Raw genomic sequence first — 18,988 nt, forward strand, 5'->3', positions numbered from 1 at the left:
TGATTTGATTTGAAAAGAGAATGGTATCGACCCATAAGGTGCACGTTCAAATTATTATCATGAGCACCAACGCTGATAAATAGGCATAACACAAGCTCAAAATTACACTCTTGTCTTTCTAAATTAAATCAACCACTTCACCCTCTTTATTGTTCAGTTTGGTTTTAATTTAAATTAAATTGTGAAGGTGCACAATTATTGTCCATTCATCCATTTGTAATTTATTCAGTGGGGAAAGTAGGACGTATTAGCGCCTGACTGAGTACAAACGTCCTACTGTGAATTGTCTTGGCGGATTAAGTTGGGAATAGGTGTGAAAAAACTGGTAAATAGGCTCTAAATATTTTTCTGTTTGTGATTTAAAAATTCTGACAAATGAGCAATGTAAAATACAAACATTTAGGACAGTCAGGGATGGAGCAGAACATTGCTTTTTGGGGGGCAGATTAATCTTATTTACAAAATCAAACGTAAGTGGCCATTGGCCTATGGCGGTTCTAGTGTTAAGGAACTTATACACTTCTGTAAGCATAACTGATGATACAAAAATGTTGAGGTGTGAAGACTGGATGTGTGGCTTAGTAGGGGCGTGTGCTTTCAGAAAGTTATTTTTGGTCACCTGTGAGTGTAAATGTAATTCTGATTAATCTGTTCTGTTGTATTGTCATCACACATTAAGGCTGAGCACTGACACTTCGGTTGTTTTAATGAGGCATTTTGCAAGTGGTTATGCATATCCCAATGTCAGGATAGTTACCACTTTGTGATAATGTTGAAATAATAATGTTATTAAAAGTATACTGAAATATTGAAGGAAAATTTGAATTTGCATTGTACAAACTTAATATGAAACACAGGAATTACATTTACTCTCACGGGTGGCCAAAAATAACAATATTAAAGCCACACCCCATTAGGCCAAGCCTCCTTAAAATAGTGAATGAAATGTTAACTGCTGGTTAAATTAACCAATATTTGGGTAATCTTGTTATTTTCAGGAGGCATGGCCTATTGGGGGAGTGGCTTCCGGGTAGTTGTTTTTGGTCACCCGTGATAGCAAAAAGTAATTGGTGTTCATCATGTGAAGTTTGTACATCTTAGTTTTATTCAATATTTTAGCACATTACATACTTTAATATACATTATTGAAATATAACAGTTGCAACTATCTCAACATTGGAATAGGCACTTGAGGAACTCAAACTCTTGTGTAAGCCTCATTAAAGCTACAAAAGTGTCAATGCTCTCAACCTTATCAGTTCTGTTGTATTGTCCTCACATGGGCAATACATCGAAACTGATGAACCAGAATGACATTTACTCTCACTGGTTGCTGGAGGAAGTTTAGTCCTGGGTTATTAATCACAGCGACGACTCCTCCCCCTGTAACCTGCCATGGGACTCACCGCCCTCCACGCCTCAGTACAAACAGCAGGGCTTGACTCAGACATACAGTAGGTGCTGGGCCAAAATAAGTGCACTGCTGCTGCACTGGGCCAAGTCTGTGTGTGCGCGTCCATCACAGAACAAAGGGGGCTCTTGTTCAGTCATGGATCTACTAGGCCCCCTCTTGCTACTTTTAAATGCAATGTATCTGACTGCAGTACACAGCCCTGTTCTGCTCCTTCCTATGATCACAGCTGTGGTCTCGGTACAGCCCCATGCACTATTATGCACGTAACTATTCCCCAGGTCGTTGCTGTAAATTAGAATGTGTTCTCAGTCAACATACCTGGTAAAATACGTTTTTCTTTAAAATATGCAACTACGACTAGATATCTTATCACAAAAAGATGCAAGCATAATCATCAACTCCTAGGACTAAGCACATCACTGTAAAAACATAATTGTCATTCATCCATTCTTTCATTAATTCATCCATTCATCCATTAATTCAGAAGTAGATGGTGACGTTTAGCAGCGTTCCTTGCTATGGTGGTGGTCATTGATAGTCTTCAGAGAAACTGAAACAGTATCCCACATTTTTAATACATGGAAATGTTCCCATCATCCGGGGTTATATTTGCATGGCTGATGTGTTTTCTAATGGCTTTCTCTGGTCCTTTGGAGCAGCTGTGGAAGCCAATAAATCCATTCAACCCAGTCACTGATGTCACAAAGAGAACACACACACACACACACACACACACACACACACACACACACACACACACACACACACACACACACACACACACACACACACACACACACACACACACACACACACACACACACACACACACACACACACACACACACACACACACACACACAAAGACACACACAGCTTAGACTAGGGGTATGACTGAGGCTGGCTGTAGTATGTGGGTCATGTTTTAGTCTCGGCTGTGTGCGCGCGCGCGTGTGTGTGTCTGTGATGTGTAGGACCCACCCGATCTTCTTTTTCCCTGGAATCCAAAGCATTTTTTTGCCTTTTCAGGCCCCAATTACTCTGCATCACCCCTCAGGGAGCGTCCATAAAACCCGCCCTGACATTTTACACAAAGCTAATTTGTCTCCCATGTTAAAAGCAGTGCAGGGTATCATTATCGCAAAGGACCTGGCGTTCTCAGTAGGCTAATCATACACACTTAATAGTGCAAGTGGATAGCATCCCTCTCATTATTATATTGGAGTATCATTGGACAAAAAAAGGAAGGAACAATCTCATCTCATCAGCCAATCTAATCAGAGACCGCCAGGCAGGCAGTGTGAGGAAAGAGACAGAACTGAATGGGACAGTTCTCAGGTTTATTGAATGACTGTGAGCTTACTGTTTACTGTGAGCTTCATCAATAAGCACATACTACCGTTTTAAAAGGGGAACTGTACACACCTAGTATTTTGGCTTGCTCCTCAAGAAATGCTGGCGGACATGACAGAAGCCAAATGTGAGTTGGCTTGGGGGTGTGGTTTAATGTGGGTGTTTCTTGTAGAGAATGCCCGATAATCGGCCAAGTCAATACATCGGGCTGATTTTGGCCTTTTCTAGTTGGTTATTGGCCCTTCTCTATCGGCGTTGCCGATAGTCCAGCTACATAACAAAACTACTGCTATGCCACTCACCACTCACCATCTGAGCCACGAGCACTGCACAATGCTGAGGAATGTCTAGCTGGGAAAATCAACAGCAGCAACAAGCTAGCTTGTTCTCCAACAGAAAGGTGTGGTATTGAGAAATGGATGAATTGACACAGTGACTAAAATTGAATTCCTGTTTCTTTAATTCACTAATAATACGGCTTGTGTCTATGTGCCAGGACATGCATGAAATAAGCAAGCTAGCTAGATAGCTAAGCAGGTGGCTGTTAGCAAAGACCTGTTAGGTGGTGACCGGTGACCTGTTAGCAAAGATTACGATAACTAATCCTTTTATCTGTGGTGCTAGCTAGCTAGCTATATTCGCTACTATGCTACCTAGTTGGCTAGATAAATATGCTGCTAAGATATCAGATAGGAGCTAATAGCCAATGTAGCTAGCTAATGTTAGCTGATTACCATTGTGAAGCACCATTTTTGGCAACTAGCCATCTGACTTGTGGTGAAACATTAGGTATTTACTGGTGTGCTGATCTGACCAGCCGGAATCATATCCGTACATTGACAGTTGATAAAAGTAAAAACAGTGAAACATTTAACATATCCTTTTTAGATAAAAGAATACTAAATATGTTCACAGTACCAAATAATTGATTAAAACACACTGTTTTGCAATGAAGGTCTAAAGTAGCCTCAACAGCACTCTCTAGGGTAGCCCCATGGTTTTACTAATGTATTGGCACTAGGGCCTGCAGGTGTAACTGATAAACTGCTTACTCACTGTACACTGTACTGCATGATTGTAGCGGGTTTACTAATGCTATGTTGACTATGATGTTACTTTAGCTAATATGGTGACAACGATGTAGGCTGTGTGTAGAGGTTATGATATGGTTTGGCTTGGAAAGTTTGTTTCGCCTGGTCACATACAGCTGAAGTGTTGTTCATTGAAGTCCACAAGAAAAGGTAAAAGGTGAGAAGATGAGAGCGCATAGATGAGTGAAGGAATACAACGTGGCTGCTATGAAAGTGAACTGTGTTTACATGTGATCAGGGGTGTATTCATTCCGTCAATTCTGTTGAAAAACTTTTCTTAAACGGAAGCAAACGGAATGAAACTGGAATAAATATACCTGAATTTGTACAATAGAAACTCTCGTTTGCAACTGTTGGACTAATGATTACACCTCGATGCAGGCAAAAGTGTGCAAGGTCTGTCCATGTGTCATTGTCTGTCACCTCAAAAATGTTCTCACGACCTCTGTGCACCTACGTTATAAACTTTAATTCATAAGCTAGGTTGTAGCAACCTCATGATAGGTATAGGGGCTATTATAGTATCATGTAGTAGCCTAAACCTATCGATGTTACATATAACTGGGTGAATGGAATATGAATGACAGTCATCAAACATGCTGTAATAGAAATATGTTGTTCATCAGTAGGCTAATAGAAGTCCCAAATTTAAGGTAAACAGATTGTAATCTGTAGCACCATAGACTCTAATGTCAAAACAAGCTCAATAACTCAATGCATTAACACACTCCTATTGAATATGTATTCACTTGTATTGCGAATAGGCCTATGCTATCTTAATTGACCATTCAAATATAATTATTACTATTATATTGTTATGTAGTTAGATTGTTAAACAAAGTCACATTTATTGTTTGATTTTAAAATTGATTTATTAATTCATACATGGCTGTCACTGGGAAAGTTTGTCCTCAACATTTTAATGCGGTAGCAGAGAAAACTGGAGCGTGCAGAGAAAACTGGAGATAGGTATCTCTGACAATTTGATGGGCTATCCTCTGACACGCCTATTATATACAGTGGGGCAAAAAAGTATTTAGTCAGCCACCAATTGTGCATGTTCTCCCACTTAAAAAGATGAGAGAGGCCTGTAATTTTCATCATAGGTACACTTCAACTATTCAACTATTCAACGTTTTTTTATGAATTTATTTGCAAATTATGGTGGAAAATAAGTATTTGGTCACCTACAAACAAGCAAGATTTCTGGCTCTCACAGACCTCTAACTTCTTCTTTAGGAGGCTCCACTGTCCTCCACTCGTTACCTGTATTAATGGCACCTGTTTGAACTTGTTATCAGTATAATAGACACCTGTCCACAACCTCAAACAGTCACACTCCAAACTCCACTATGGCCAAAACCAAAGAGCTGTCAAAGGACACCAGAAACAAAATTGTAGACCTGCACCAGGCTGGGAAGACTGAATCTGCAATAGGTAAGCAGCTTGGTTTGAAGAAATCAACTGTGGGAGCAATTATTAGGAAATGGAAGACGTACAAGACCACTGATAATCTCCCTCGATCTGGGGCTCCACGCAAGATCTCACCCCGTGGGGTCAAAATGATCACAAGAACGGTGAGCAAAAATCCCAGAACCACACGGGGGGACCTAGTGAATGACCTGCAGAGAGCTGGGACCAAAGTAACAAAGCCTACCATCAGTAACACACTACGCCTCCAGGGACTCAAATCCTGCAGTGTCAGAGGTGTCCCCCTGCTTAAGCCAGTACATGTCCAGGCCCTGAAGTTTGCTAGAGAGCATTTGGATGATACAGAAGAAAATTGGGAGAATGTCATATGGTCAGATGAAACCGAAATGTTACTTTTTGGTAAAAACTCAACTCGATGTGTTTGGAGAACAAAGAATGCTGAGTTGCATCCAAAGAACACCATTCCTACTGTGAAGCATGCGGGTGGAAACATCATGCTTTGGGGCTGTTTTTCTGCAAAGGAACCAGGACGACTGATCCGTGTAAAGGAAAGAATGAATGGGGCCATGTATCGTGAGATTTTGAGTGAAAACCTCCTTCCATCAGCAAGGGCATTGAAGATGAAACGTGGCTGGGTCTTTCAGCATGACAATGATCCCAAACACACCGCCCGAGCAACGAAGGAGTGGCTTCGTAAGAAGCATTTCAAGGTCCTGGAGTGGCCTAGCCAGTCTCCAGATCTCAACCCCATAGAAAATCGTTGGAGGGAGTTGAAAGTCTGTGTTGCCCAGCAACAGCCCCAAAACATCACTGCTCTAGAGGAGATCTGCATGGAGGAATGGGCCAAAATACCAGCAACAGTGTGAAAACCTTGTGAAGACTTACAGAAAACGTTTGACCTCTGTCATTGCCAACAAAGGGTATATAACAAAGTATTGAGATAAACTTTTGTTATTGACCAAATACTTATGTTCCACCATAAATTGCAAATAAATTCATAAAAAATCCTACAATGTGATTTTCTGGATTTTTTTCCCTCATTTGTCTGTCATAGTTGAAGTGTACCTATGATGAAAATTACAGGCCTCTCTCATCTTTTTATGTGGGAGAACGTGCACAATTGGTGGCTGACTAAATACTTTTTTGCCCCACTGTAGGTCCTGGATGGCAGAAAGCTTGGCCTCAGTGATGTACTGGGCCGTGGGCACAACCCTCTGTAGAGCCTTACGGCTGGATGCCGAGCAGTTGCCATACCAGGCGGTGATACAACCGGTCAGGATGCTCTCAATGGTGCAGCTGTAGAAATATTTGAGGATCTGGGGACCCATGGAAAATATTTTCATTCTCCTGAGGGGAAAAAGGTTTTGTTGTGGCCTCTTCACAACTGTCTTGGTGTGTTTGGACCATGATAGTTCATTGGTGATGTGGACACCAAGGAACTTGAAACTCTCGACCCGCTCCACCGCAGCCCCGTTGATATTAATGGGGGCCAGTTCGGCCCGCCTTTTCCTGTAGTCCATGATTAGCTCCTTTTTCTTGCTCACATTGAGGGAGAGGTTTTTGTCCTGGCACCACACCTCCTCCCTATTGGCTGTCTCATTGTTGTCTGTGATCAGGACTTCCACTGTTGTGTCGCCCCCAAACTTAATGATAGTGTTGGAGTCGTGTTTGGCCACGCAGTCGTGGGTGAAAAAAGAGTACAGGAGGGGACTAAGTACACTGAGGGGCCCCAGTGTTGATGATCAGCGTGGCAGACGTGTTGTTGCCTACCCTTACCACCTGGAGGCGGCCCGTCAGGAAGTCCAGGATCAAGTTGCAGAGGGAGGTGTTTCGTCCCAGGGTCCTTAGCTTATTGATGAGCTTCGTGGTCACTATGGTGTTGAACACTGAGCTGTCGTCAATGAACAGCATTCTCACATAGGTGTTCCTTTTGTCCGGGTGGGAAAGGGCATTGTGGAGTGCGATTGAGATTGTGTCATCTGCGGATCTGTTGGGGCGGTATGGGTCTAGGGTGTCCGGGAGGATGCTGTTGATGTGAGCCATGACCAACCTTTCAAAGCACTTCATGGCTACGGACGTGAGGGCTACGGTGCGGCAATAATTTAGGCAGGTTACCTTCACTTTCTTGGATACAGGGACTATGGTGGTCTGCTTGAAACATGTAGGTATTACAGACACAGTCAGGGAGAGGTTGAAAATGTCAGTGAAGACACTTGCCAGTTGGTCCTCGCATGCTTTGAGTAGACGTCCTATTAATCCATCTGGCCCCGCGGCTTTGTGAATGTTGACCTGTTTAAAGGTCTTGCTCACATCGGCTACCGAGAGCATTATCACACCGTCATCCAGAACGTCAGAGCCAGTGTAGTAGGATTCAATCTTGATCCTGTATTATCGCTTTGCTTGTTTGATGGTTTGTCTGAGGGCATAGCGGAATTTCTTATAAGCTTCCGGATTAGTGTCCCGCTCCTTGAAAGCGGCAGCTCTAGCCTTTAGCTCGATGTGGATGTTGCCTGTAATCCCTGGCTTCTGGTTGGGATGTGTACGTATGGTCACTGTGGGGACGACGTTGTCGATGCACTTATTGATGAAGCCAATGACTGAGGTGGTATACTCCTCAATGCCATTGGATGAATCCCGGAATATATTCCAGTCTTTGCTAGCAAAACAGTCCTGTAGCTTAGTATCCGCGTCATCTGACCACTTTCGTATTGAGCGAGTCACTGGTTCTTGCTTGTAAGCAGGAATCAGGAGGATCGAATTATGGTCAGATTTGCCAAATGGAGGGCGAGGGAGAGCTTTGTATGCATCTCTGTGTGTGGAATAAAGGTGGTCTAGCGTTTATTTTCCTCTGGTTGCACATGTGACATGCTGGTAAAAATTTGGTAAAACTGATTTAAGTTTGCCTGCATTAACGTCCCCGGCCACTAGGAGCGCCACTTCTGGATGAATATTTTCTTGTTTGCTTATGGTCTTATAGAGTTGGTTGAGTGTGGTCTAGTGCCAGCATCAGTCTGTGGTGGTAAATAGATGGCTACAAATAATACAGATGAGAACTCCCTTGGTAGATAGTGTGGTCTACAGCTTATCATAGGGTACTCTACCTCAGGCGTTCAATACCTCGAGACTTATTTAAGATTAGACATTGAGCACCAGGTGTTATTGACAAAAAGTCACACAACCCCACCCCTGGTCTTACAGTACCACACGTAGCATCTCTGTTCTGCCGGTGCATGGAAAATCGCACCATTTCTATATTGTCCGTGTTGTCGTTCAGCCACGACTCGGTGGAACATAAAATATTACAGTTCTTAATGTCCTGTTGGTACTGGAGGACAATCGTAATCGTAGGTCAGCAATTTTATTTTCCAATGACTGCATGTTAGCAAGTAGAGCGGGAAGCAGTGTGAGTTTCCTCACTCGCCTACGGATTCTCAGAAGGCAGTTCGATCTGCGTCCTCTTTTCCTCTGTCTTTTCTTCACGCAAATGGCAGGGATTTGGGCGTCTTCCCGGGAGAGCAGTATATCCTTCTGGTCGGACTCGTTAAAGGAAAAAGCTTTTTCCAGTTCGTGGTGAGTAATCTGTTATGATGTCCAGAAGTTATTTTCGGTCATAAGAGATGGTAGCAGCCACATTAAGTACAAAATAAAGTTTCAAAAAATAAGTTACAAACAACGCAAAAAAAAGAACAAAATAGCACAATCGGTCAGGAGCATGTAAAACATCAGCCATCCTCTTCGGCGCCATCTTACTTCTCACAGAAACAGGTACTATGTTGAAGTTTGAACAGGCCAGATAAAACCTACCCAATGGCAAAAGCATCTACAGTTCTCTCATTAACAAATTGCATAACAAGTCACATAATAAGCTGCATGGACTACCTAACGTAAGTTGGCTACTAATACATCAAACTTGCCAGGCAGAATTATTACTCTCGCGCAGAATAACTGATGAACTTACGAATGCTCAACACCCGTTGAATATGGCCTGTGTCAGTCAACGTCGTCAAAAAAAAACATAATTAAATTGTTTCCAGCAGCACAATTACAGTCACCAACGCTCTATATAATTTCACAACAACAATTTCACAACAACAATTTCACAACAACTACCTTATACACAGAAGTGTAAAGGAATGAATAAGAATATGTACATTACATAAAATATATGGATGAGCGATGGCCAAACGGCATAGGCAAGCTGCAGTAGATGGTATAGAGTACAGTATATACATATGAGATGAGTAATGTAGGGTATGTAAACATTATATAAAGTGGCATTGTTTAAAGTGACTAGTGATACATTTATTACATCCATTTTTTATTATTAAAGTGGCTCGAGATTTGAGTCAGTATGTTAGCAGCAGCCACTCAATGTTAGTGATGGCTGTTTAACAGTCTGATGGCCTTGAGATAGAAGCTGTTTTTCAGTCTCTCAGGCTCAGCTTTGAAGCGCCTGTACTGACCACGCATTCTGGATGATAGCGGGGTGAACAGGCAGTGGCTCGGGTGGTTGTTGTCCTTAATGATCTTGTTGGCCTTCCTGTGGCATCGGGTGGTATAGGTGTCTTGGAGGGCAGGTAGTTTGTCCCTGGTGATGCTTTGTGCAGACTACCCTCTGGAGAGCCTTGCGGTTGTGGGCGGATCAGTTGCCGTACCAGGCGGTGATACAGCCCAACAGGATGTTCTCGCCGTTGCGCCTTCTTCACCATGCTGTTTGTGTGGGTGGACCAATTCAGTTTGTCTGTGATGTGTACGCCGAGTAATGTCCAGTCAATATGGATAGGGGGGTGTTCCCTCTGCTGTTTCCTGAAGTCCACAACCTTTTTTTTGCTGACGTTGAGTGTGAGGTTGTTTTCCTGACACCACCCTCCGAGGGCCCTCACCTCCTCCCTGTAGGCCGTCTCGCCGGTGTTGGTAATCAAGCCTACCACTGTTATGTCGTCTGCCAACTTGATGATTGAGTTGGAGGCATGCATGGTCACGCAGTCATGGGTGAACAGGGGGTATAGGAGAGGGCTAAGAACGCACCCTTGCGGGGCCCCAGTGTTGAGGATCAGCGGGGTGGAGATGTTGTTTCCTACCCTCACCACCTGGGGTCGGCCCGTCAGAAAGTCCAGGACCCAGTTGCACAGGGCGGGGTCAAGACCCAGGGTCCCGAGCTTAATGACGAGTTTGGAGGGTACTATGGTGTTAAATGCTGAGCTGTAGTCAATGAACAGCATTCTTACATAGGTATTCCTCTTGTCCAGATGGGTTAGGGCAGTGTGCAGTGTGATTGTGATTGCATCGTCTGTGGACCTATTGGGGCGGTAAGCAAATTGGAGTGGGGTCTAGGGTGTCAGGTAGGGTGGAGGTGATATGATCCTTGACTAGTCTCTCAAAGCACTTTGTGATGACGGAAGTGAGTACTACGGGGCAATAGTCATTTAGCTCAGTTACCTTAGCTTTCTTGGGAACAGGAACAATGGTGGCCCTCTGATGCATGTGGGAACAGCAGACTGGGATAGGGATTGATTGAATGTCCAGCTGGTCTGCGCATGCTCTGAGGAAGCGACTAGGATGCCTTCTGGGCCGGCAGCCTTGAAAAGGTTAACACGTTTAAATGTTTTACTCACGTTGGTTGCGGTGAAGGAGAGTCCGCAGGTTTCCGTAGCGGGCCGTGACGGTGGCACTGTATTGTCCTCAAAGCGAGCGAAGAAGTTGTTTAGTTTGTCTGGGAGCAAGACATCGGGGTCCGCGATGGGGCTGGTTTTCATTTTGTAATCCGTGATTGACTGTAGACCCGGCCACATTCCTCGTGTCTGAGCCGTTGATTTGCAACTCTACTGTGTCTCTATACTGACGCTTAGCTTGTTTGATTGCCTTGCGGAGGGAATAGCTACGCTGAGATACCCTAACGAGATCCTGAGGCACATTGTCCTGCCATTCATCTGCCGCCATCACCTCATGTTTCAGCATGATAATGCACGGCTCCATGTTGCAATGATCTACACACAATTCCTGGTAGCATTAAAATGTCCCAGTTCTTCCATGGCCTGCATACTCAACAGACATGTCACCCATTTGGGATCCTCTGGATCGATGTGTACGACAGCGTGTTCCAGTTCCCACCAATATCCCAAAACTTTGCACAGCCATTGAAGAGGAGTGGGAAAACATTCCACAGGCCACAATCAACAGCCTGATCAACTATATGCAAAGGAGATATGTTGTGCTGCATGAGGCAAATGGTGGTCACACCAGATACTGACTGGTTTCCTGATCCACGCTCCTACCTTTTTTTAAGGTATATGTGACCAACAGATGCATGTCTGTATTCTCAGTCATGTGAAATCCATATATTAGAGCCTAATGAATTTAATTCAATTGACTGATTTCCTTATATGAAATGTAACTCAGTAAAATATTTTTGTTCAGTGTACCTACATTTTAAAACATTAACATGTGTTGTGTGTGTGTGTGTGTGTGTGTGTGTGTGTGTGTGTGTGTGTGTGTGTGTGTGTGTGTGTGTGTGTGTGTGTGTGTGTGTGTGTGTGTGTGTGTGTGTGTGTGTTTGTGTGTGCATCAGTTACACATATATGTCAGTACATACTGTACACACAACAAGTAGGTCACATGGGGGAGAGGCGTAATGTAGTGAGGTGTTGCTTTATTTGTTTTTTGAAACCATGTTTGCTGTTCACTTTACGTTATATAAGATATAAGGGAATTCCATGCACTCATGGCTCTGTATAATACTGTATTTCCTTGAATTTGCTCTGGACCTGAGGACTGTGAAAGACCCCTCGTGGCATGTCTGAAGGGGTAAGTCAAATCAAATCACATACACATGGTTAGCAGATTTGATTGTGAGTGTAGATACATACTTGTGCTTCTAGTTCCGATAGTGCAGTAATATCTAACAAGTAATCTAACAATCCCACAACAACTACCTAATACACACAAATCTATGTAATGGATGGAATAAGAATATATACATATAAATATATGGATGAGGGATGACCGAGCGGCAGAGGCAAGATACAATAGATGGTTTAAAAATACAGTATAAACATATGGGATGAGTAATGCAAATATGTATACAATATTAAAGTGGCATTATTAAAGTGACTAGTGATCTATTTATTAAAGTGGCCAATGATTTCAAGTCTGTATGTAGGCAGCAGCCTCTCTGTGTTAGTGACAGCTGTTAAACAGATGGCCTTGAGATAGAAGCAATTTTTCAGTCTCTCGGTCACAGCTTTGATGCACCTGTACTGACCTCGCCTTCTGGCAGGTAGTTTGCCCATGGTGATGCATTGTGCAGACCGCACCACCCTCTGGAGAGCACTGCTGTTGTGGGCGGTGCAATTGCCGTACCAGGTGGTGATACAGGCCGACAGGATGGTCTCAGTTGTGCATCTGTAAAAGTTTGTGAGGGTTTTAGATGACAAGCAAAATGTATTCACCACACTGTCTGTGTGGGTTGACCATTCCATGTTTGTCTGTGGTGTGTACGCAGAGGAACTTAAAACTTTACACCTTCTCCGCTCCCTCTGCTGTTTCCTGAAGTCCACGATCATCTGTTTTGTTGACGTTGAGTGAGAGGTTGTATTCCTGACACCACACTCCGAGTGCCCTCACCACCTACCTATTTGCTGTCTCGTCGTTGTTGGTGATCAAGCCTACTACTGTTGTGTCGTCTGCAAACTTGATGATTGAGTTGGAGGCGTGCATGGCCATGCGGTCATGGGTGAACAGGGAGTACAGCATAAATTTGTCTTTCTGCCCATAATTTAATTTAAAGTACTTTTCCCATCATTCATCTTGGCTTCATAATACAGTTTCTTCTTATTTTTTGTTGAATTTAGTCACATAATTCCTAAAGTCAGATGTGCAGCCACACTTATTAGCCACTCTTTTTGCCCCATCTCTTTCAACCATACAGTTTTTCAATTCCCCATCAATCCATGGAGCCTCAACCGTCAGTTTCTTAACAGATTCATGTTTCTCAATAATTGGAAAAAGCAATTCCATAAATTCATCAAGTGCAGTGTCTGGATGCTCCTTATTAATCACATCAGTCCAACAAATATTTTTACATCATCCACATAAGATTCACAGCAACATCTTTTGTATGATCTCTTATACACTATTTTAGGCCCAGCTTTTGGAACTTTGTCTTTCCTGGATATAGCCACTATATTGTGATCACTGCATCCAATAGGTACAGATACAGTTTTAGAACAAAGTTCTACAGTATTAGTAAAAATGTGATCAATAAATGTATCCGTACAATACATCTTGTTCGTGTAGTGTTTGTAAACACCCTCATAGGTTGATTAATAACCTGAACCAGATTATAGGCACTGGTCTCATCTTCCTCTTGAGCGGACACGTTGATGAAAACCAGTCAATATTCAGGTCCCCCAGAATGTAGACCTCTCTTTTTACATCACATACACTATCAAGCATTTCACACATATTATTTAGATAATGACTGTTAGCACTTGGTGGCCTATAGCAACACCCCAACAGAAAAGGCTTTAGATGTGCACAGGGCTCCGGGCAGCCGAGCGGAAATGGAGGAAAACTCGCCTCCCTGCGGACCTGGCATCCTTTTGCTCCCTCCTCTCTACATTTTCCTCCTCTGTCTCTGCTGCTAAAGCCACTTTCTACCACTCTAAATTCCAAGCATCTGCCTCTAACCCTAGGAAGCTCTTTGCCACCTTCTCCTCCCTCCTGAATCCTCCTCCCCCTCCTCCCTCTCTGCAGATGACTTCGTCAACCATTTTGAAAAGAAGGTCGACGACATCCGATCCTCGTTTGCTAAGTCAAACGACACCGCTGGTTCTGCTCACACTGCCCTACCCTGTGCTCTGACCTCTTTCTCCCCTCTCTCTCCAGATGAAATCTCGCGTCTTGTGACGGCCGGCCGCCCAACAACCTGCCCGCTCGACCCTATCCCCTCCTCTCTTCTCCAGACCATTTCCGGAGACCTTCTCCCTTACCTCACCTCGCTCATCAACTCATCCCTGACCGCTGGCGACGTCCCTTCTGTCTTCAAGAGAGCGAGAGTTGCACCCCTTCTGAAAAAACCTACACTCGATCCCTCCGATGTCAACAACTACAGACCAGTATCCCTTCTTTCTTTTCTCTCCAAAACTCTTGAACGTGCCGTCCTTGGCCAGCTCTCCCGCTATCTCTCTCAGAATGACCTTCTTGATCCAAATCAGTCAGGTTTCAAGACTAGTCATTCAACTGAGACTGCTCTTCTCTGTATCACGGAGGCGCTCCGCACCGCTAAAGCTAACTCTCTCTCCTCTGCTCTCATCCTTCTAGACCTATCGGCTGCCTTCGATACTGTGAACCATCAGATCCTCCTCTCCACCCTCTCAGAGTTGGGCATCTCCGGCGCGGCCCACGCTTGGATTGCGTCCTACCTGACAGGTCGCTCCTACCAGGTGGCGTGGCGAGAATCTGTCTCCTCACCACGCGCTCTCACCACTGGTGTCCCCCAGGGCTCTGTTCTAGGCCCTCTCCTATTCTCGCTATACACCAAGTCACTTGGCTCTGTCATAACCTCACATGGTCTCTCCTATCATTGCTATGCAGACGACACACAATTAATCTTCTCCTTTCCCCTTCTGATGACCAGGTGGCGAATCGCATCTCTGCATGTCTGGCAGACATATCAGTGTGGATGACGGATCACCACCTCAAGCTGAACCTCGACAAGACGGAGCTGCTCTTCCTCCCGGGGAAGGACTGCCCGTTCCATGATCTCGCCATCATGGTTGACAACTCCATTGTGTCCTCCTCCCAGAGCGCTAAGAACCTTGGCGTGACCTTGGACAACACCCTGTCGTTCTCAACTAACATCAAGGTGATGGCCCGTTCCTGTAGGTTCATGCTCTACAACATCCGCAGAGTACGACCCTGCCTAACACAGGAAGCGGCGCAGGTCCTAATCCAGGCACTTGTCATCTCCCGTCTGGATTACTGCAACTCGCTGTTGGCTGGGCTCCTGCCTGTGCCATTAAACCCCTACAACTCATCCAGAACGCCGCAGCCCGTCTGGTGTTCAACCTTCCCAAGTTCTCTCACGTCACCCCGCTCCTCCGCTCTCTCCACTGGCTTCCAGTTGAAGCTCGCATCCGCTACAAGACCATGGTGCTTGCCTACGGAGCTGTGAGGGGAACGGCACCTCAGTACCTCCAGGCTCTGATCAGGCCCTACACCCAAACAAGGGCACTGCGTTCATCCACCTCTGGCCTGCTCGCCTCCCTACCACTGAGGAAGTACAGTTCCCGCTCAGCCCAGTCAAAACTGTTCGCTGCTCTGGCTCCCCAATGGTGGAACAAACTCCCTCACGACGCCAGGACATCGGAGTCAATCACCACCTTCCGGAGACACCTGAAACCCCACCTCTTTAAGGAATACCTAGGATAGGATAAAGTAATCCTTCTCACCCCCCTTAAAAGATTTAGATGCACTATTGTAAAGTGGCTGTTCCACTGGATGTCATAAGGTGAATGCACCAATTTGTAAGTCGCTCTGGATAAGAGCGTCTGCTAAATGACTTAAATGTAAATGTAAATGTAATGTGCCAGGTGAACCTGCAACCACCACACTTCAATAACACTTGACATAAGATCTTCTCTAAGCATTACAGAGATATGGCTCTGAATATATACAACAACACGCCCCTTCATCATTCCTGTGTCTCCTATAGATGTCATATCCTTGTATTGCTATTGTTGTATCATCAAATTACATTTCTAAGTGAGTATCAGAAATGGCTAATATATGAATGTTAGCCCTTTCCTGGGTAGCTTATTAGCGACATAATATGGCCGCTGGTGAGTTGTCCAGTCCTGTGGGCACGCTCTGCCTCAATCTTTAATTTCTCCAAGACAATTTCCCTCAATTTGTCCTCAGACTCCATCCAGGTCTCATGTGGAGATTCTGCTATTCTGTCCACGACAATGTTGTTCCGTCTTGATTGTCCCTCGAGATAATCTGATTTCTCCGTCATTGGCATCATGGATTCACATACAGAACTGATGTCCTCTCTCAATGGCTTACAGATTGTTGTCATCTTGCCATTCTCCTGTTGAAACTCATCGAGCTGGGATGGGAGAACTGCAAGATCATCTTCAGGTCCTGGAGAGGGGCAATTTGCACGTGGAGTTTCGCAAAAGGAGGCCTTATTTGTTGACATAATTGTAATCCAAATCCAACCATAATTTTCGTTGTGAAGCAACAAGGTTCCAAACTCCATTTTTGACGAGACTGACTTCATGCCCAAAATGATCCTACAGTGTATGTACACTTTGTCGTCAATTTTGACAATAGAATAAATGTTGCTGACTCATATTGATGCCACATAGGCCGTTTTCAAAGGGATGAGTTGGTTTTTAGGGGCAGTTGCTCTTTAAAGAGATTAAAAACATTTTAAATATGTAGGGGCTGCTGCCTGTGTCCCAAATGGCATCCTAATCCCTAGTAAGTGCATTAGTTTTGGCCCACCGTTTGGCACACATCCTCTGTCTTACACATGGTTCCGGCACTACATTAGACAGCAGAACGGGAAGGGGCCGGTTGTCATTGTCAAACAACTAGTTTTGATCTGATCCCCAGTCAGTGTGAGTTGTGAATGGTGATTGTAGCAGGTGAAACAGGAGTAGTGCTCAGCCATGGGTGTCTTGTCTGTTAGATAAGCAGAAGAGTATCCATCCAGTACAGGTTGTTGAGGGTGGTCACACACAGACGATGGAGGTGTATCTTTTTCTATTGTCTATCGATCTTGCTCTGACAAAGACTCTGAAGTTGATACGTAAACTCAAATAAACGAGCGATACTGGCGAGTGCAGTGTGTGGGATTCTCTTTTCTTAAGCCCTGCTGTCATGCCTTCATTTGGTTACCCTCTCCTCATGCGGGCAGATGGCATTCCTTCACAGCCAGCCTGTGTATCTCCTCTCCGGCTAAGGAGAGAGCGGGAGGAGGTGATGGATCGGGCGGTGTGGTCCCACTGCAGCTGGCTGCAGCTAGGGACAGGGGCGGTATGGTGGCTGAGCCTGAGCTCCATCTGCAGCATCTGGCCCTCACAACCGTTCCAGTCAGCCTACTTCACTGGGGGACTGGCGGGGGACTGGCATCCCTCTGCTCCTCTCTTTCATTCCAGGCTAAGAGGAAGAGAAACAAGCTATGTCTGTGTCTGTACTGCTGGGGAGTGAGAAGAAGCCAAGAGAAGAGTAGCATGATGCAAATCTCTATTCTACTAGTCTCTCTCTCTCTCTAGTCTCCAAAGTAGCTACATCCAGTATGACGTTGTCTTTCTCTATCCTCTCTAGTAGTTTCTCTCCCCCTCTATCTCTCTCTTTCCCTCTCTAGTCTCCACAGTAGCTTCATTCCAATGAGGTATTAAATAGTGTGATTCAGAATCCTCTCTCTCTCTCCCCTCTCTCTTTACCTCTCCTCTACTGTCTCCACAGTAGCATGGTGCAAATCACAGGCAGTTTCTCTGCCTCTCTTTATTTCTCAACAGCACAACCTGGGCACCTCACTCAAGAGAAGCCAGAAGAGGCTCTCTATACTATCTCTAGCAATCTCTCTCTCTTTTCAATTCTCTCTCGCAATTCAATTCCCTCTCTTTCTCTCTCCACTCTGTCACTCGCTCTACTTTACTCTCTCTCTCTCTCTCGATCTCCACATAACAACACCCTGGGGATCTGTCATTCTCAGTGCTGTAAATATATCCAGAAACATGCATGTGCCAGTTTTCACGCAAAAGTAGGCATTTATAAAAACTTCACTTAACGTGAGAAAGTACCTAGCTACCCACACATTTTAGACCATGCATATGCACAGTTTCTAGTGATTGAAGTTTTGCATTGCAAGTAGCCTAGTATTTTGTGCAAATGGGGGATATAATGACATGCTTGGACCCACTTTACAGTAGATAGATCAATTATTTCAAGTATTTTGCTCTATGGGAGCTGATACAGAGCTAGGTTTAATGGTAGAACATACAGTTCACCTTTTCCATATATATTTTTTTAGGCTACTGTGCATCTGAATAGTCTACTGTAAACTCAAATGTCTCAAGTAAATAATATTTCATTTATAAACATAATTCATATTTTCATAACCATTGCAGAATAAATTCCTCACCACCTTTTCTGTCCATGATGGACTAATATTCCATGTTCAGGAAAAAGTCAATGCTAAACATTATTGAATTCAAATGATCTGTTTACAGGTCGAGAACAATTTGCTGTTCTATTTGTCTTTAAGATGTCAGAAAGTTTTCAACATTCTATCAACACCTCCAGAGACATTTGATCAAGTTTTCCATTGCTATTTCCTTTAGAAACTGCCTTGGCCTAATTCCAATACTTCCAAAGTATACAGCAAATAAGGGCATTATTTTCACAATAAAAGGTGAATGATGGGTGCTTTTCAGGTGGTGTTTTCACAGTTCCATGAGGGGTGTGATTTATAACAGTAAACATGCGTATGTGTGGCATGCGTCAAGTTTATGCAGATATTTAGTTGGAAATGTACGCAACGGTTATAAATAAGGCCCCTGATCCTGCTGTCTCTTGTATGGCACTTCTCTAAGCATCCCCTGCCTGTCCTGCATTTGTCTCTAACTACAGCTAGTTGTTGTGAGATTGTTTATGGAAGGTAGCGGGTGAGGTAGGAGGGAGAGGG

The sequence above is a fragment of the Oncorhynchus keta genome, chromosome 7 (assembly GCF_023373465.1).
Source record: "Oncorhynchus keta strain PuntledgeMale-10-30-2019 chromosome 7, Oket_V2, whole genome shotgun sequence".
NCBI lineage: Eukaryota > Metazoa > Chordata > Actinopteri > Salmoniformes > Salmonidae > Oncorhynchus > Oncorhynchus keta.